Below are 21,058 nucleotides of genomic sequence, written 5' to 3' on the forward strand. Positions count from 1 at the left end.
CCATCAAGCCTGCACTGATTCCCAATCCTTATTTAGACCCCCTTCTTATTGCTCATGCGTGGTATCTATCCTTCTATTTGTCTCATGTTCATGTGTCTATGAAGACATACCTTAAACGTTGCTAACATGCCTGTTTCCACTGGTAGTGCACCACCACCTTCAGGGTGAAAGGATGTCCCTGCACTTCTCCCCTAGACTTGCGCCCCTCTCTCCTTGAACCTGTGCTTTCTTGTACCTTTCCACCTGGGGAAAAGCAGCCTCTCATAATTCTGTAGACCCCTATCAGGTCGATCCTCAGCCTCTGTCATTCCAGTGAAAACAATCCGAGTTTATTCACCTTTCCCTCATAACTAAAACCCTCCAGATCGGGCAGCATCCCAATCGACCGTCTCTGTACCCTCTCCAAAATATCCACATACCCGCGATCAGAACAGCATGCAATACTCCAAATGTGGCCCTAATTAAAGTTTTATACAGCCGTAACACAACTTGCCAACTTTTATATTTGATGCCGCAGCCAATGAAGGCAAGTGACTGGATGTTTTATTCACCACCTTATCCACCCGTGTTACCACTTTCAGGGATCAGTCGACCTTCACACCCAGCCCCCTCGGTTTGTCAATAATCATAAGAGTGGTGCCATTTATTGTATAATTTGCACCTGAATTTGATCTTCCAAGATGCATCATCCTGCATTTTTCCATATTAGACTTTATCTTCCATTTCTCTGCCTGCATCTGCAATTTATCTACATCCCACTGTATCCTTTGACAACTTTGGCGTCATCTGCAAACTTACTAATCAGACCAGCTACATTTTCCTCCAGATCATTTATATTACAAACAACGAAAGTCCCAGCACTGATCCCTGTGGAACACCAGTAGTTGCTGATCTCCATTCCAAAACGTACCCTTCCACTCCGACTCTCTGTCTTCTATGACCAAGCTAATTTTGTATCCCTCTAAGCAGCTGACCACAATTCCCATAAGATTCGACCTTCTGTACAAGCCCGCCATAAAGTAATTTATCAAATGCCTTTAAAGTCCATGTAGACAACATCCACTGCCCTTCCCTTATCAATCATTCTTGTCACCTCCTCAAAAAACTCAAGTTGGTGAGACATGACCTTCCAGCACAAACCCATGCTGCCTGTCACTAACATTTCCAAATGTGAATAAATCCTGTCTCTTGGTTCAAAGAAACAACATTGACCATTCTCCATCTCTCTCTCACTTGCTCTTCCAAACACAAAATGTTCACTCTGCTTTCTCTCCACAGATGCTGCCGGATCTGCTGCGTTTCTCCAGCAATTTCTGTTTTGGTTTCAGATTTCCAGCATCCCCAGTGCTTTGATTTACTTTATAAATATTTGCCCATTTGATTCATGTTGGTGAGTTGCCAGTAAAACTGTTCCACCTTCATTTTAATATTAATCAATTCTTGGAGTTACACTGAACTGTTAAAAAATAAATTAATATTTAAATTATTTGAAAATAAGAATTGAAGTATTTCTGATTCAAAATCAACAAGTAGTTGTACAATTTATTTAGAAATTCAAAACAGAATATTTTAGTATCACAGAACTGAGAAAGGGGACAGACTGTAGAGACTGTACTGACACCCTCAGCATTCTGTATTTAGTTTCTTGACAACTTACTTGTGTTTGTCAGAAATGACTTAGATTGTGGGAATGCTGCAGAAAATAACCTCCAGGCAGGGACTCCCTCCAGTCAGATAACTGACAGAGCACAATTCGAGCTAATGGATCACTGTCTCTCTCTGTCTCTTCACTCCCTCTCTCTTTACCTCTCTCTCTCACTGCCTCTGCCTCTTGTATTCCTCTTATTTCTCTCTCTCTGCTTTTCTCTTTCCCATTCCCTCTCCCACCTTTCCTCTCTCTTTATCCATCTCCCTTTCTCTCACTTGCCCCCTTTAGCTCTCTCCTACTCTTTCTCCTCCCTCTCTCTATGCCTCTCACTCTCTCTCTCACTCATTCCCATTCCAACTCTCTAGCTCATTGTTTCTCCTTCTCCCTTCTCCCCTCTCTTCCACCCACCTTTCTCTCCCTCTCCCCCATCCCCTTTCGCTCTCTCCCATGTTCTCTCTCTCACACACACACACACACACACACACACACACACACACACACACACACACACACACACCTTCTTTCTCTCATTCAACTCCCTCCCTCTATTTCTTACCATGAGAATAAATGCAAAAATTATCTCGGCAGGTATAGGCTCTGGAGGGATAAAAAAGAACCAAATGCACTTTCAAAATCTTTTTAAGTAATCCAAGGCAACAATTTAACGTGGAGTCAGAGATTCAAGATAGAATGTAGACAACAATTAGACTAATTACAGTATTTGTCTCGTCAAAGAGCACTGTGCCCTGGATGAGGGTAGTGTAACAGTAAAAGCTCTGATATTTGAAAAATCAGACAGACATTTACACTGCATTTTATTTTAAGACACAAAGCTTTTCCCATAATTTCCCGGTGGTCCAATTATCATTGTAACCTTATAATTTCCTGTTTAGATTAACACATGCCATTATTTTACGGTCTAAGGCATGGTTCGTTAGATTTCTTAACCAGGGTCTTGCCAGTACTTGTCTTGCATTTTCGTCTTATCCCTCATATTTTCAGCACATCTCAGCTTCAGGAAGTACAAGTACACCTGAGAATCCAGATAGAAATCGAGCCAGTGTAGTTAGGTTGCATGGAAGGTACTGGACAAGTCAATCTCTGTTACTGTGCCACAATACCCATCACTGTCCAGATCATACTGTGGAAGAGCACAAAACAAGGACATTTAGGCCAGTGTTTCACGTTTAGTTACTAACCTGGAGTTACGGTACAAACTTTCCACTGCCCTGAAACCATAGCAACAAAATGTAATATTTTCTAAACCTGAGATATGCTGCTGACTTGGCACTGTTAAACTATGGGGATTATAGTTGGCAAGTACATTTCTTCTGAACTGTACCTTTGCTTTAATCCTGCCCAGTAACCAGGCTTTGATTTTGATTGTGACTGATGATGTTGGATGATTGACAGCTCCAATCAGTGCAAACTGATTTGCTAATGGTATAATGATACGGGTTTGGGAGAGGTTGCAACATTACAAAGCTGTGGTCCCACTGAATACAAGACAAGACTGCTCTGTATTTGAATGTAGTTCAAAGCAGCAACATTGTTGAGCACAAACTATGTGGCAGTTTCTGAGTAAATTGTGAAGTTGTCATGGTGTGTGAATGAAGTAGTTTGGTTCCTTTAGTGGTTGTAAGTTTTGCTAAGGCTCCTGTGCTCTGGACTGTTCGTCACTCAGATTTTATAAGATTACTGGTATTTTTCCAAGATCCCCATTCACCCTAAATGCTGCCTTAATTCCTGTAAATGAACGCGCTTTTCATTTTAAACGTTTCAAAAAAAATGGTAGTGTGTGTACAGTGGCATTTCAACTTTATAGACACCTTAGGATGGGAAATTGTTCATTGTTTTGAAATAGCTGCAATATTCAGAGTCATAGCATCAAACAGCATAGAAGCAGACTTTAGCTGCTAGTGTGGCTGAGTGGTCTAAGGCACTGAATTTAGGTTCCAGTCTCAAAGGAGGTGGGGTTCAATTCCCACAACTGTAATGCTGCAGCATGTTAAAATGCCTTCAGTTGAACCAGTCCATGCTGACAGTAATGCCAACCACGTGCCTGTACTGTGCAGAAAAAGGTCCTTTGACCCATCATGTCTGTGCAAGTGAAAAATAACAGCAACTATTCTCATTACGTTTTCCAACACTTCGCCCATAGAATCCCTGTGTGGTTCGGCTTTGCAGCTTCCTATAGCCTTTGCAACCTTTCCTCTTTATGCAACAGGAGAGCGGTATGAGATCTGCACCGTGTATAGATTATTAAGAGCCCTTATCTACTTTCATGACAAGGAAATCAAGAGGTGAGTTTGTTTTCCAGTTGATAAGGATTTTGTGTAAACAGGAAGTCGCTTTTGTTTGTGAGGCGATCAGGTACAATGACTGAGGTTGCTCAGTAATGGCCTCTGCATTTCTGTTCTTCCGAAGTTAAAAATCACACAACATCAGGTAGCTGATGAAAAAGCAGCGCTCCGAAAGCCAGTGCTTCCAAACAAACCTGTTGAACTATAACTTGGTGTTGTGTGATTTGTAACTTTGCTGAAAGTGTGTTGCTGGAAAAGCGCAGCAGGTCAGGCAGCATCCAAGGAGCAGGAGAGTCGACGTTTCGGGCATGAGCCCTTCTTCAGGAATGAGGAAAGTGTGTCCAGCAGGCTAAGATAAAAGGTAGGGAGGAGGGACTTGGGGGAGGGGTGTTGGAAATGCAATAGGTGGAAGGAGGTCAAGGTGAGGGTGATAGGTCAGAGTGGGGGTGGGGGCGGAGAGGTCAGGAAGAAGATTGCAGGTTAGGAAGGCGGTGCTGAGTTCGAGGGATTTGACTGAGACAAGGTGGGGGGAGGGGAAATGAGGAAACTGGAGAAATCTAGGTTCATCCCTTGTGGTTGGAGGGTTCCTAGGCGTTCCTTGTGGTTGGAGGGTTCCTAGGCCAACACCAGCTCCTCAACATCATATTCTTCCTAAAGCACAGCCCCAGTTTCTCACCTGAGTCACTTCACCGTGCCAGAGTGTATGAGTGTTGCACTGTAGCTCAGCTGGGCACTTTCCTTTATAAAATCCTGTACCACTAAGAAGCTTACTGTGATCCATTAGCAAGAATTAGTAGTGTCAATTTTAAAATGATCTTGTGTAAGTGCAATAAATATATGAGTGACATGATTAAATCTGTTCCTTCTCTAGAGGAACTGTGTATAATTGAATATTTCTCTTTTTGCAGAAACCCCTTCATTCTGCACAAAACGAGAGGGAATCAAATCCAAGGTATTTACTAAAAGAAAGGAACTGGAACTGCCCCAAAGATCTGCAAATTTTGGAAAATTACTGCCAGTGCACCTGCTATTTCTCCTGCCATCTCTTTTAGAGACCAGGAGACTTGTTTAACTTTAGCTCTGTTGGCTTGCCCAACACTAGCTCTTCTGTGATAATGATTGTTTCCAGGTCCTCACCGACCTTCGTCTCTTTGTCAATCATTGGCATGTTGTTACTGTCCTCCACTGTGAAGACCGATACAAAATTCATGTTCAATGCCTTGGCCATTTCCACATATCCCATGACTAAATGCCCCTTCTCATCTTTGAAAGGACTAATGTTTACTTCAGCCACTCTTTTTTTCGTTTTATATATTTAAAGAAGCATTTGCTATCTGTCTTTATATTCTGTGCTAGTTTTTTCTCATGTTCTATCTTATCTTTATAGCTCTTTTTGTGGCTTTAAAGTTTGCCCAAACTTCCAGTTTCCCACTGTTCTTAGCCACATTGTATGCCATCCCTTTCAGTTGGATAGCCTCTCTTATTTCCTTAGATTCCCCCTTTCCTACAGTCCTTCCTTTTCACTGGAATATACTTTTGCTGAGCACTTTGAAAAATTGCTTTGAAAGTCCTCCACTGCTCATCAACTGTCCCACCATAAAATCTTTGTTTCTAGTCTACTTTAGACAACTCTTCCCTCATTCTATTTGTAGTCTCCCTTGTTTATGTACAGGACCCTGTATTGGATTTTACCTTCACACTCTCCATCTGTATTCTAAATCCAACCATACTGTGATCACTCCTCCCAAGAGGATCCCTAACTATGACATCATTAATTTTTCCTGTCTCATTGCACAGGGCTAACTCTAGGATAGCTTGCTACCTTATCAGTTCCATGCTCTAAAGTCCAGATTCAACCTAAATCAAAGATTAATTAACAGGCAAATGTTTGTCAATTATAAATGGCACCTCACATGGCAGATACAACAAAGATATAGGAATATAGTTACAGGAGGAGGCCATTCAGCCTCTCACACCTGTTCTGCCATTCAGTAACATCAAAGCTGTTCAGTGGCCCAACTCCATGTAGTTGCCTTTGGCCCATGTACTTCAAAACTTTTGCTTCATAAAGAAATTCTCTCTTTCAGATTTAAAACTGACAACCAATCCTGCAACCCAACTGCTATTTGTTGAAGAGAGTTCCAAACCTCAACTACATCTTGTGAATTGGTTCAACAGTTTATTTGGCAGATAGGGCATCAATCTCAAAATTCCTGCAAATTCTGTCTTCTTCTCAAAGAATTTCAGCTCATTGCCATCTAAGATTTACCTTGATGCCAGCTATCAGCAACACTCAATCAACTCAAATTGTGTGGATATAATCTTCAACAAAATGGCACATCTACAGAATCTCCTGAAATCTGCTTGTTGTGGTCTCTACAGCCTGGATCCAGTGATACAATCTTCAGCTTACAAAAACAGTAAGTGAGTTCTGAAGAAGGGTCACTGGACCCAAAATGTTAACTCAGTTTTCTCTCCACCAATGTTGCTAGACCTGGTGAGTTTCTCCAGCAATTTCCATTCTCATTTGTTTCTTCTCAGCTTCTGGATCCAACCCCTGTCTTCTTCATCCTGCCTGGACTGCACCATTGGAATCTTCATCTTCCAGTGATCTCAGATGGCTCTGTCTCCTTTTAGATGAGATTAGGTACCTCACTTAATGGAAACAGGCCCTTCGGCCCAACAAGTCCACATCAACCCTCTGAAGAGCAACTCACCCAGACCCATTCCTCCATCCTATATTTCCTTCTTGACTAATGCCCTAACATTGTGGGTAATTTATCATGGCCAATTCACCTAGCCTGCACATCTTTAGATTGTGGGAGGAAGCTAGAGCACCCGGAGGACACCCACACAGACAGTCGCCCGAGGCAGGAATCGAACCCAGGTCCCTGGCACTGTGCAGCAGCAGTGCTAACCACTGAGCCACCATGCCACTCATGTTCCAACCTTCTACCATCACGCCAGAGGTTTGCCTTGATTTCCTTAGAAATCAGGAGGGTCACTTTGTTTTCTTGGTTTCCATTTTCAGTTCACAAACACAGGCTCTGGTGCCATGCATTCTGTTACATGGTTCAAATGCGCATGACAGTATTTAGAACCAGCAGGTACCAGCTTGAAGTCTCCGCACTGCAGAGCAGGAAGATGGGCTTTAGATTAGATTACTTACAGTGTGGATACGGGTCCTTCGGCCCAACAAGAATGTGATAATTCTTCATGTTTAGTGTCTTTTCTAGCAGATCACCTCGATTTACTACTCTGACACCATCTTGAGGCATGGAAATTGTCACGATCCCATAAGTGAGAGCTTTTGTGAAAGTGAGTGATGTCTTGTGTAAGTAAGGAGCCCATCTGTTAGCAGTTATATCTCAACCAGAGTTTCATGGCAACCTTGGGAGCATATTTTGTATATTTAAGGCTGAGATAGATCCTTAATCAGTCGGGGAATGAAGGGTTATTGGGAAAAGACAGGAAAGTGCACATGAACGTGGAATCAGCCATGATCCTGTTGAACGGTGGTGCAAACTGAATGGACCGAATGGCCTGTTCCCACTTCTATTTCTTATGATCTCACTATGGTGTCAACTCCAAAATGTCTGCCTCCAACTTCACTTGGAATCCCAATCCCCACCATAGAATGCCTCTGTCTCCAGGGAACACTGAGTTAAGAATGTGTTCCTGAACAGCTCATTCAACAGTGACTTTAGAGACTCAAGAATGAAGTAAGTCTTGGTTGAAGGAAAATTTTTAAAAACCTAAACAAAAGCAAATTACCAGGTACCAATGTTGCTGAACAGGTTCTGTGAGGATATGAAATTAGGTGTCAATTAACCCATACAGCACTGAAAATCCTGGAATCAACCTTGATAGAAGCTTCCTGCTAGAAATCCAGAAACTCAAGATCCAGAAACTGCAGGGAAACAGACGTTGTTACGAAGGCAAAGATATTGAGTTCAGTAATTTGCATTGGTTACAAAGAAAACACTTTTCATTGCTTTGATCGAAATATTTTGGTTTACTATTTGCTAAAGGTGTCCATTAGTTAACAGAGAACTGATTTTCTGGGCTTTTGCTGAAGTCAAGAAAGCTAATAGCTTTTCTTTCTTAAAAAAAACTTTTAGGATCTTGAAACATTTTTTTTCCATTTGCTTTTCAAACAGAGTTAGTGAGGAGCTTTGTGCTGAGGAACTGAGAGCTGATTGTTTATTACTGGCGCCTACTCTTTTCTACAAAACTGTCTCGAGACAATCAGGGGCTTTTAAAACTCTTATCCTACACAAGAGAGGCTAAAATACTAACATAAATACTTGGTGTGAAACTGACCCATTCACAGTTCCAGTGTTCACCAACTGCATTAAATTCCACTGAAGCATTTGATGCAAATTGGAGGGCAGGGTGTAATGGGTGAAATTAACCATTTGCTGTTCACTATTACATCTTCAGCGCTGCGTTCCACTGTGTCCCTTTTTCTTCTGTCTAGGTATAAATCAGAAAATTATTTTGATGCCTATTTCATTGAGGGTGGCATGGTGGCTCAATGGTTAGCACTGCTGCCTCACAGCTCCAGGGTCCCAGGTTCAGCTCCAGCCTTGGGTGACAGTGTGGAGTGGGCACCTTCTCCCCGTGACTGCGTGGGTTTCCTCCGGGTGCTCCGGTTTCTCCCACATTCACAAAGATGTGCAGGTCAGGTGAATCAGCCATGTTAAATTGCCCATAGTGTTACGTGCATTAGTCAGAGGGAAATGGGTCTGGGTGGGTTACTCTTTGGAGGGTCAGTGTGGACTGGTTAGGCCGAAGGGCCTGTTTCCACACTGTAGGGAATCTAATCTAATTGAACCTCAAGTTATAGTTCCACCAGCCCCTCAGCAAGGTGTCTGCTGAGTTCAGGTATCTTTGTAATCACTGAGTCTGCTGCATGACCCTAAGTATTGCCTTTGATATGTCTAACTTTGAAACCAGTCAGTTTTCAACAGCATTTGAGTGTATCATTTTCTTAGGGGTATGAGATACTTTCAATACAGTGTTTGTCTCCCCAGAAATTTATGAAAAATGATACTGGAATGTTGCAAACTTCAAAATAAAATTTACACAGGGTCAGATTCATACCTCGTATTTTGCACAGCTTGTTACTTTGGTTCATGTGTTAAAGTTCTCAACATTAAAGCGTCTATTTTCATTTCTCATGTTTATGTTGTCATTTTTTAAAATCTTTAGCGGTTATAGTTTTCCTCGATGACAATTGCTTCCACTTGTGGTCACTTGTTATCAAAATCAGAGCACTTTTATTGACATTTTAAGATCTGTTTAATCAAGGGAACTAAAATGCTACAAGCTGAGCTATTTACTGCCGTATTCAGCAACAGTATCAGTGGAATATTTTTGCATTAACACTGGACCATATTTCCAAGATATAAGAATGCCAACTATTGAAGGAAACATGGAGTGTGATTTATGGAATTTGTTCAATCAGTGATACAAATATAATCAAGTGGTGTCATATTTTAATTGTCTCTCAATAACTTATTGGTTACAAAAATGTTTGAGGTAACTGGTTATTTATTGTCATCTTTCCAGATGCTGTGATGAAGAGTCTGTTGCACACAATGCTGAGATTCACAAAAGATTCATAGCAGGTTTCAACATATGAAATCACCATAGAATCCCTACAGTGTGGAAGCAGGTCATTTGGCCCATCACGTCCACACCAACCACACACCTGAAGAGCATCCCACTCAGATCCACCCTTTCCCTCTAATCCGCATCTCCTATTGCCAATCCACCCTAACCTGCATATCTTTGGACTGTGGGAGGAAACCCACGCAGACCTGGGGAGAATGTACAAACTCCACACTGATAGTCGCCTGAGGATAGAATCGAACCCGGATCCCTGGCGCTAACCACTGAAATTCTATTTCAAAGTTTTTTGTTTTGAATTAGGTACTTTTAGATTTTTCAGTAATAATACAAAAGAACAGCAGGTGCTGGAAATATATTCCAAAGCATTAGTCTGGGGTAAATATAGGGGAATGAGTCTGAATGGGTTGCTCTTCGGAGGATTGGTGTGGACTTGTTGGGCTGAAGGGCCTGTTTCCACACTGTAGGGAATCTAATCTAATCTAATCTAGCAACAAACGTTGCCATGCTATACTCGTTCCCTACTTGATGCCATCTCTCCCCATGTTCTTCCTACGAAAGTGAGTGGCCCCATATTTCTCCACATTGAACTTCCTCTGCCACCCACTTGCCCCACGCCACCAACTTGTGATTTTGTATTACCTGCACATTTTGCCCTGCAGAGCAAGACCCAAGTCTGAATGGCATGATCTTAGATATCTCCAGGATAGGGTAGGAGCAAATTACCGCAGATGCTGAATCTGTGCTGAAAACAAAAAAATGCTGGAAGTCACAGTGGGTCAGGCAGCATTCGAGTCAAACTGTTAGCATGCTCACTCTCCACAGATGCTGCCTGACCAGCTGTGATTTCCAGCATTTGTTGGTTTTAGTATCTCCAGCACAGTGTGTAGTTGGGCTTGATTTGGAAGTAGCTGTTTGTCACACCCAGTCCATGGTAACAGCACAGCTATCTCAATCTCTGTCTGTTTTCATTGATCTGACCAAGTCCCTGTGCATGTTTGATACCAGCTCTGCTGGGTGGCATGCTGACCAGCTGTCAAAGGGATGGCACAGAGTTTTTCACGCTATTAGCCACCTACTCTCCCGAGACACCCACAGGGCCATGAGGTATTGACATATAGCTGCAGCAGTCTAACCACATGCCATCAGATGTGCATGCTACACATATGGAGACCAGATCCCTGTATTTCAGCCTGAAACCATGAGTCAACACATGTTGTGTTTTCCATCAGCAAGATCTGGGAGAAGGTGTGCTGAGTGTTAACAGGTTAATACAGCTAGCCATTGGCAAGAGCTGAATGCAAGAGGTGCCAAGCAAATTAACTACCACACACCTCCCACCAATTTAGAACATGACCCATGATGTAACCTCTTATTAATGCAATGCCACTGAATGGTGACAGCTTGTTGGCTCTTTGGTAGATATTGGCACTTCAGAGTTGCTTGCCATGAAATAACTGCATTGGCTTCACACAGACTAATATTTAGATGGACTATACCGTAGAACATCGACACCCCGATAATTGTGTCAGCCCCTCTAGTATCTCGAACTGTTTTCTAGCAGTAGTACTCCACCTCTCAATTTTAATTGTAACTGTAACAATATTGACATATTGGAGAGATCCAACACACAGTCCTACAGACTATGTCTGATAGAATCAGAAACTCTCACCACTGAACAATTATGTTACGTTCATCCGCAGATTAAAGTCATAGAGTTGGACAACATGGAAGAGGTCCTTCAGCCCATTGAGTATGTGTCAGCCCATCTACGTTAGCCGCTCTCTTTTCTAGTTTCTGAGGCCTAATTACGGACCAACTGATCTCATTTTCTGGCAGAACATCAGTGACTACACTTCACAAGTCAGTCCATTGGATGTGAAACACTTTAGCTTGTCCTGATGAGGCATGCTCTGAAATGCAAGATTCATTTGTAAAGACGAAATTCAATACTGATCTCACGCAATATTGAAAGGATGGAATTTGGGTTGGGCCTTGGGATGGGAGTATGGTTTCCACTGAATTTGTAAATCAGCTGATCGTGCTGCCTTGATAGCCTCGCAGTACTGTTTAAAGTGAGGCTGTCTGAACTAAGCAGGGCCACTTACGAGCAGTGACGTGCTGTTACCTCTTCACTCAGAAACTGCCCTGCAATGTTCCTGAACTCGGGTCCTGATGTTCAATCGTTTCACTCGCTTGAGAAATGGTTCCTGCAATTAAACATGTGAACCAAGAATGGCTCGGTGGGGGGAAATAAAGACAAGCACTTCCAGAGCTGACATGAAGTAAACTCTGGAAATTTATCCAGAGGTGTGAATCATTTAACATGTCGTAAATTTTCATGAGAAATGTCGTATGTTAGTTGAAGTAGTCCTTTGCATTTTTTAAACTTCACAAAGAGAGACAGGCTGTCTCTGAGACATGATGATTATCTGACGTGAGTAAGCTGCCAAGACTGGGTTTGTTTCTCACCCTGTGGGTGGTTACACCTGAATGATGATGGCACTCCCGATATAGAAATACTTAACCAATTTTGTATTGATGTTCAAATGCCAATTTTTTTCAGTCCTCTTAACATTAACCATTTCCTACTCATTGAGTGTTCAATTCTAATTGTAAAGACTGTCCTAGCATATTTCATCAAATTCACAGCATTAAAGCAAACTCCGACAGGCTCTTGTGAGTGTGCATGCTGCTCTGAAATCTCCTGTCATCACTCCCCATTTACCTTTCTGAACATAACCTTCTAATTCTTTAGACATTATTAAATCATGCCAGTGCCTGAGGTGACCTTGTTTCCCCGAGTGGGAGAGTCTAGGGCCAGGGGGCATTATCTCAGACCAAAGGGGTCACGCATATAAGACGGAGGTGAGGAGGAATATCTTTTTCTGAGAGTAGTAAGCCTGTGAAATTCTTTACTGTAGACGGCTATCGAAGTTAGGTTAAGTAGATTCAAGGCTGAGATAGATTTTAAGGGAATCAAGGGTTATGGGGAAAAAGTAGGAAAGTGGGGTTGGGGATTATCAGAGTCAAAAAGTGCAGTGCTGGAAAAGCACAGCCAGTCAGACAGCACCTGATGAGCAGGAGAGTCAAGGTTTCAAGCATAAGCTCTTCATCAGGAATCACCTTCCAAATGTCTCCTGCTCCTCGAATGCTGCCTGACCGGCTGTGCTTTTCCAGCACTGCACTTTTTGACTCTGATCTCCAGCATCTGCAGTCCTTACTTTCTCCTCCTTGAGGATTATCAGATCAGCAATGATCTCTCTGAATGGCAGAGCAGAATCAATGGGCTGAATGGCCTATTTCCACTGCTATATCTCTTTTTTTTTTCTCCCTCATCCATCCCCTGGCCCAGCTTCACCTCCTGTGAATCCCATGTCATTCCTCTCAGCCATTTCTGGTGGCAGAGAGATCCACATCCTCATCTCAGTGAAGAAGTTTCTCCTGAAAAGTTTCTTGAATTTATTTGTAAGTAACTTGTGCAGATTTTGTGGCTCCTACTTTTGCGATCCTTCACATGTGTAAGCACTTCTGATGTATCTATCTTACCAAATTAATATGTTTCAGTTGTACAAGGCATTCGTGAGACTGCATCTGGAGTACTGTATTCAGCACTGGTCACTGTAATTACTGAAGGATGTAGGTGCATTGGAAGCAGTTCAGAAAAGGTTAATTAGATGAATACCGGGAATAAGCAGATCACCTTATGAGAAAAGACAAGACAGGCTGGGCTTGTATTCTCTGGAATTTAGAACTGAAAATGTGTTGCTGGAAAAGCGCAGCAGGTCAGGCAGCATCCAAAGAGCAGGAGAATCGACGTTTCGGGCATGAGCCCTTCTTCAGGAATGAGGAAAGTGTGTCCAGCAGGCTAAGATAAAAGGTAGGGAGGAGGGACTTGGGGGAGAGGCGTTGGAGATGCGACAGGTGGAAGGAGGTCAAGGTGAGGGTGATAGGCCAGAGTGGGGGTGGGCGCAGAGAGGTCAGGAAGAAGATTGCAGGTAAGGAAGGTGGTGCTGAGTTCGAGGGTTGGGACTGGGACAAGGTGAGGGGAGGGGAAATGAGGAAACTGGAGAAATCGGAGTCCATACCTTGTGGTTGGAGGGTTCCCAGGCGGAAGATGAGGCGCTCTTCCTCCAGCCATCGTGTTGCTATGGTCTGACGATGGAGGAGTCCAAGGACCTGCATGTCCTTGGTGGAGTAGGAGGGGGAGTTGAAGTGTTGAGCCACGGGGTGGTTGGGTTGGTCGGTCCGGGTGTCCCAGAGGAAATGTTCCGTAAGTAGGCGGCTGTCTCCCCAATATAGAGGAGGCCACATCGGGTGCAGCGGATGCAGTAAATGATGTGTGTGGAGGTGCAGGTGAATTTGTGGTGGATATGGAAGGATCCCTTGGGGCCTTGGAGGGAAGTAAGGGGGGAGGTGTGGGCGCAAGTTTTGCATTTCTTGTGGTTGTAGGGAAGGTGCCGGGAGTGGAGGTTGGGCTGGTGGGGGGTGTGGACCTGATGAGGGAGTCACGGAGGGAGTGGTCTTTTCAGAATGCTGATAGGGGAGGGGAGGGAAATATATCCCTGGTGGTGGGGTATGTTTGGAGGTGGCAGAAATAATGATGGATGATATGTTGTATTTGGACGTGGTGGGGTGGTAGGTGAGGACCAGTGGGGTTTTGTCCTGGTGGCGATTGGAGGGGCGGGGCTCAAGGGTTCCCACTCCTCCGCCCTTGAGTCCCAACCCTCGAACTTAGCACCACCTTCCTAACCTGCAATCTTCTTCCTGACCTCTCCGCCCCCACCCCCACTCTGACCTATCACCCTCACCTTGACCTCCTTCCACCTATTGCATTTCCAACACCCCTCCCCCAAGTCCCTCCTCCCTACCTTTTATCTTAGCCTGCTGGACACACTTTCCTCATTCCTGAAGAAGGGCTCATGCCCGAAACGTCGACTCTCCTGCTCCTTGGATGCTGCCTGACCTGCTGCGCTTTTCCAGCAACACATTTTCAGCTTAAAAGTAAGGATTGCCCATTTAAACAAAGATAAGGAAACATTTTTTTCACGAACAAGATTGAGGGCCTTTGGAATTCTCTTCCTCAAGATATTGATGTATGTTTAAGGCCATGGTAGATAGATTCTTTTTGACCAATGGAGATGAGAGATTATCAGGATTTTGCAGGAATGCAGAGTTGAGGTTGGAATTAGATCACCCATGATCATATTGAATGGGGGAGCAGTTTGACGGGCTGAGTGGCCTACTCCTGTCCCTACCTTTGTAAATTCATAAAGGATTCCATTGGGGTCACCGGCTCAGCCTTCTCCTCTTTGTGGGAACACAGCTTCCCTTTGTTCAATGTCACCTGCCAGGTCTCATCGATTAGTTCAACTCTCTGACTTGTGCATCTGTTTTGCACTTTCTCTCATGTTTTTATAACCTCCTCAGAGTATTCGACCACCCAGATGTAAGCATAGGATGAAACTGAGCACTCAGACAGCAGTCACAGTTGATAAGAAGGTAAAGCTGTGTAATACCTTGGACATGTCATTTCAGTTGAGCCAGTGCACTTTCTCATTAGAGAGAGACAGTTGGTGGTCACCATGCCTCAGGCGAGGGGAGAGGTTAAAAGGAGAGTCCTTCATGATAACCTCAGCTGCTGCGGGAATTGAACACCCGCAGTTGGTATCACTCTGTATTGCAAACCAGCCATCCAGCCAACTAACCAATTCCAATCCCTAACCAACTGAAGTTATTGGGAAATGTCAGTAGTTTCTACGAAGTTCTTTGTAAATAGATGTTTCAGCCTGGTAGCTCTCACCTTCTGCCCTCTGTGCTCTCACAATGCAGCCTGCAATACTGGGTGATGTACCTCATTCTGAGTTTATTCACAGCTTGTGGGATCCTGGTATCACTGGACACATTTGTTAACCTTCCATGAACAAGGTGTCTGTGAAAAATCAGCAAATAACTGTGTAGTTCTTTCACAATTTATTAATTGACTTACAAAACCTGACAGCCAAAGAAATATTAGCAGTAAAGTCATAGATTCTCAGAGGTGTACGGCATGAAAACAGACCCTTTAGTCCAATTTGTTCATGCTGACCAGATATCCTAAATCAATCGAGTCCCATTTGCCAGCATTTGGCCCATATCCCTCTAAACCCTTCCTATTCATATCCCTATCCAGATGCCCTTTAAATGTTGTAATTATACCAGCCTCCACTACTTCTTCGAGGAGTTCATTCCAAACATACACCATCCTCTCAGTGAAAATGTTGCCCCTTAGGTCCCTTTGAAATCACATCCCTCTCACCCTTAACCTATGTCCTCTAGTTTTGGACTCCCCTACCCCAGGGAAAAGACCTTGTCTATTTATCCTGTCCATGCCCCTCATGATTTTATTAACCTCTATGAGGTTATTCCACAGCCTCTGACCCTCCAGGGAAATCAGCCCCAGCCTGTTCAGCTTCTCCCTATAGCTCAAACCCTCCAACCCTGACAATATCTTTATAAATCTTTTCTGAACTCTTTCAAGTTTCGCAACATCTTTCCAATAGCAAGGAGATTTGATTAGATTAGATTACTTACAGTGTGGAAACAGGCCCTTCGGCCCAACAAGTCCACACCGACCCGCCGAAGCGCAACCCACCCATACCCCTACATTTACCCCTTACCTAACACTATGGGCAATTTAGCATGGCCAGTTCACCTGACCCGCACATCTTTGGACTGTGGGAGGAAACCGGAGCACCCGGAGAAAACCCACGCAGACACGGGGAGAACGTGCAAACTCCACACAGTCAGTCGCCTGAGGCGGGAATTGAACCCGGGTCTCAGGCGCTGTGAGGCAGCAGTGCTAACCACTGTGCCACCGTGCCACCATGCCACCCACAACTTGAACTGAATGCAGTATTCCAAAAATTGCCTGACCAATGTCCTGTACAGTTGCAACAGGTCCTCCCAACTCCTATACTCAATGTACTGATTGATAATGGAAAATGTACCAAATGCCTTCTTCACTATCCTGTTGACCTGCAATTCCACTTTCAAGGATCCTTCACCCCAAGGTCTCTTTGTTCAGCAACACTCGCCAGGACCTTACCATTAAGTGTATATGCCCTGCCCTGATTTGGCTGACCAAAATGCAGCACCTCGCATTTATAAAGATTAAACTCTATCTGCCACTTCTCAGCCCATTAGCTCATCTGATCAAGATCCCGTTGTACTCTTGAAGTAGCCTTCACTGTCCACTACACCACTGATTTTGGTGTCATCTGCAAACTTACTAACCATACCTCCTATGTTCACATTCAAATCATTATATAAATGACAAACAGCAGTGGACCCAGCACCGATCCTTGTGGGACACCACTGGTCACAGGCCTCCAGTTTCAAAAGCAACCTTCCACCACTACCCTCTGTCTGTTATCTTCAAATCAGTTCTGTAACTAAATGATTAGTTCTCCCTGTATTCCACGTGATCTAACCTTGCAACCAATCCACCATGTGGAACCTTGTCAAACATCTTACTGAAATCTGTATAGATCACATCCATTGCTCTGCCTTCATCAGTTTTCTTCACTCCTACTTCAAAAAACTCAATCAAGTTCATGATACACAATTTCTCACACACAAAACCATGTCGACTATCCCTAATCAGTCCTTGTCTTTCCAAATACATATAAATCCTGTCCCTCAGAATTCCCTCCAACAACTTGTCTATTACCGACATCAGGCTCACTGGTCTATTGTTCCCTGGCTTGTCCTTACCACCTTTCTTAAACAGTGGCACCACATTAGCCAACCTCCAGTCTTCTGGCACTTCACCTGTGACTATTGATGGTACAAATATCTCATCAAGAGGCCCAGCAATCACTTCCCTCGCTTCACAGAGTTCCACAGTACACCTGATCAGGTCCCAGGGATTTATTCACCTTTACCTTTTTTTAAGCGGGTCCAGCACCTCCCCCTCTGTGATCGTGGACCATTCAAGCAGCTTTGGCATTTCTGAAGATGATTTACTGAATTATTTTTGTGAGTTTTAATATACACTTTGTCAAAAAAGTGTATACATTTGAGATGAATACAAAAATTATTTGGCATCCATTTTGTAATGATTCAAATCACCTTATTCTTTCCTTCCGTGTTTCCCCTGTCATTCATTGCTGAATTGCTCCTAGATTTCCTGTTGGTGTGCACTGTGGTCTAACCACAAGGAATTTCACCTGTCTGTCTTCTTTCCCAAGAACCACATCTTAATCTGCACTCTCCTACACTAAGCCCATTCCTTCACTTTCCCAGAGACATGAGGTGAGAACGGGGATCTCCCATCCATGTATCCACAAGCTGTTGGACAATTCATGAGAACTGAGTTGCCGACTCGGTGCACCAATACTCTCACTGCTTTTCCAAGGGAAACAGAAATGAATGTTTTAATAAGCAGTGTTAAACAAGAACTGGATCCCTAGAGGTCCCCGCAGTGTTACAATTCAAGTGCAACGTTGCTTGCAATCATATTTTGGAGACCGGTTTTTCTGGATCCTCCAGTGTGCTCTCTCTCCCACTTCATGTTTAATCAACTCCCAACATTGATACACACTGCTACAAGCCATACATTTAAAGCACCAACTGCATTTCTTTGAGAAAGTGGAACTATCGACAAACAATAATAATTTCAACATTATAAAATAAATGTTTAGACCAAACTGAAAATGGTTTCTGATGATGGTCACTGGTTAGGATAGAGAATCTCTGAATATGAATTTTTTTCAAGTTCTACCCCTCTGGGTGTGTGTGTGTGTGTGAAAGAGTGTGTATGAGAGTGAGTATGTGTGTGAGAAAGTGCATGAATGTGTATGTGTGAGACCATGTGTATTTGTGTGCAAGTGTGAAGTGTGTACGTGTACGAGAGGCTATGTATGTGTGTGTGAAAGAATGCATGAGTTTCTGTGTGTGTGTGAGCATGTGTAAGTATGTGTATAACTGTGTAAACATCGGTTGAGGGGCACATCAGACTGGGCTTTAATATTCTTTGTTACCAAAGACATCACTCTGGGCTCATACGTGAGTGAGACACTGAATTGGATAGCTTCAATATGAGACACAGCTTTCATGAACCCAATTCCAGCCACTTTCTTGTTTTGTTTCACATATGTAGTTTGAAAGGGTCAAGGAACACATGACTGACTGACTCAAAAGCTCAGGGAGTGTTTGAATGGTTTTTGATCATGGTTTTTGTAAAGTTAGGTATGTAGAGCTGAATATAGCTGCCAAATATAGCCATTGCCCCTACAAAGAAACATCCCCATAATCTGTCCAAAGCTGGACTAATAAACAGGCAAGTTGGACCCCAACACACCAAAACTTCAATTTAATGAGGATTAACAGTTAGACCTGAAGAAGTGGTGCTAAAACCATGGATCTTGGAAAGAGATGGGTGAAGAAATCCAAAGCTGCACCATGAACAATGTGAGAGTCAGAAGCTCAAAGACATTTCAAAGCCATTCATAGAAGTGTGGTGATCAGTGAAGAAAGTCTCAATCCGATGATTCCAGCCTTACACAGCTTGGATCTGACCAGCAACCTTTAAAAAGGAGCAAAAGGGTCAATTTCAATAGAGACCCCATTCACCATCTGCCTGTCAGACAAGCCCCATACATCTATATCTAACATTCTGTTTCCTGTCAGCCAAGAGACAGTGAGGCCTGCAGATGCTGGAGATCAGAGTTGATTGTGGTGCTGGAAAGGCACAGCAGGTCAGGCAGCATCCGAGGAGCAGGGAAATAGACATTTTGGGCCGGAGCCCTTCATCATGAAGAGGCTGTTTTTAGTCAGCCAGCCAATCTTCTATCCATGCTGATATGTTATCCCCTGCAGCACAAGCTCTTACTTCCTGCAGTCATGTTACCTATATCAAATGGTTCCGAAAATCCAAGAATGGTACGTCAACAGTATTTCCATTATCCGCAGCAGAGCTAACTTAGCTTTTATGCCTGTGTAGTTGCCCTTCTTTAAGTTAGAAATGCTAGTCTTAGATCCAATCTTCTCCCTTTCAGACTGGATATAAAATTCAATCATCACATGTTACTGCTTCCTATGGATGCCTTAAATCTGAGATCATAATGTAATTCTGTCACATTATTGTTTTAGTTCACTTAATGTTGTTTACGATTAGTGATTTACATCCTGCAATTAGCTTTCTCCATTAACCCGCTGGCTTAGTCTCTCTCTGTCTATTTGTATTCCTGATCAATTCGTTGCTCCCAACCCCACTTCTCCCCCACCCAATACAATGAGTGCTACAGGGAATGGTGTGTGTGTGTGTGTGTGTGGGGGGGGGCGGTGGGGGGTGTGTGTCTGTCTGTCTGTCTGTCTGTCTGTCTGTCTGTCTGTGTATGTCTGTGTGTGTATTAAAAGGATTCTGTCTGACTGTTAAACTATATGGTCTCTCAGCGACCTATTTAAACACTCACAGCTGATGAAACAGTTTCTCAACTAATGTTTAAGAAAACCCCCAAACTAGTCACATTAGCTGATAGATATTGAGCAAATATTTGCAGATCCACTGAGCAATAATTGTATACTGTAACATTATAAAGTATCTAACTGCAGATTCTATAGGATGCCATATCAGAATTATTAAATCGCTGTTTTAAAACTGCACTGTAGTGTTGGTAATCTCTCCTGCTACTATGTTGAGCACAGATAAGTATTTTATGAGGAATTATGAAACAATAAATGATGAGTAAATTGATTTAGAATTGTTTTTAAACCTAACACAGTCTTTGCTGGAGCAAATTAAAATGTCTTGTCTTTCATTCCATGAAGACAGATTCTTTTCTCAATTTTAGATTCTGAAGTATGAAAGCATGCAGAATATTTCTGTAGCATCAACGATGAGTGATGTGCAATTTATATATTTTAATATTATTTATGTTTGAGTTTGGATTTTTGAATTTAAACTAGTGGCTTATGGTTTTTCCATGTTTAATTATCATGGGGTTTAATGATTAAATTGTAAGTATTTTTGTAGCCATGATGATTCCTTTTAAGAAGCCTGAGACTGATAGTTTGGGAGGCTAATGGGAAATTTGCTCACATTGGGAGAATTTATGAGGGAAAAAAGTAGACAGTGTAACACATTAAACTCTCATATAGAACTCTTTGGAATTTCTTTGGCTTGAGGAACGACCCATTACATGGAGGGGACATTTTCTTTCAGTTTCAGTATGAGCAGTTTTGCAAGGTACTTAGCTGAGGGTGACTGTATAAAGTAGTCACTCCTGAGAAAGAGAAGAGATAATTTTCAGAATTCTAAGCTTTGTTATTCGAGTTCAAAGTGTTTAGTTTACACATTCCAGACCAGAAGTGTTTGGTTAATATCCTGAAAAAAATGTCTTGGCTAAGTTATATGACAAATCAGGGGAAAGGCTATTGGCTTCTCACAAATGGGAACTGAGGCCGCAGCTAAGTCAAACTGTATGTTGAA

The sequence above is a fragment of the Hemiscyllium ocellatum genome, chromosome 37 (genome assembly GCF_020745735.1).
Source record: "Hemiscyllium ocellatum isolate sHemOce1 chromosome 37, sHemOce1.pat.X.cur, whole genome shotgun sequence".
NCBI classification, from domain to species: domain Eukaryota; kingdom Metazoa; phylum Chordata; class Chondrichthyes; order Orectolobiformes; family Hemiscylliidae; genus Hemiscyllium; species Hemiscyllium ocellatum.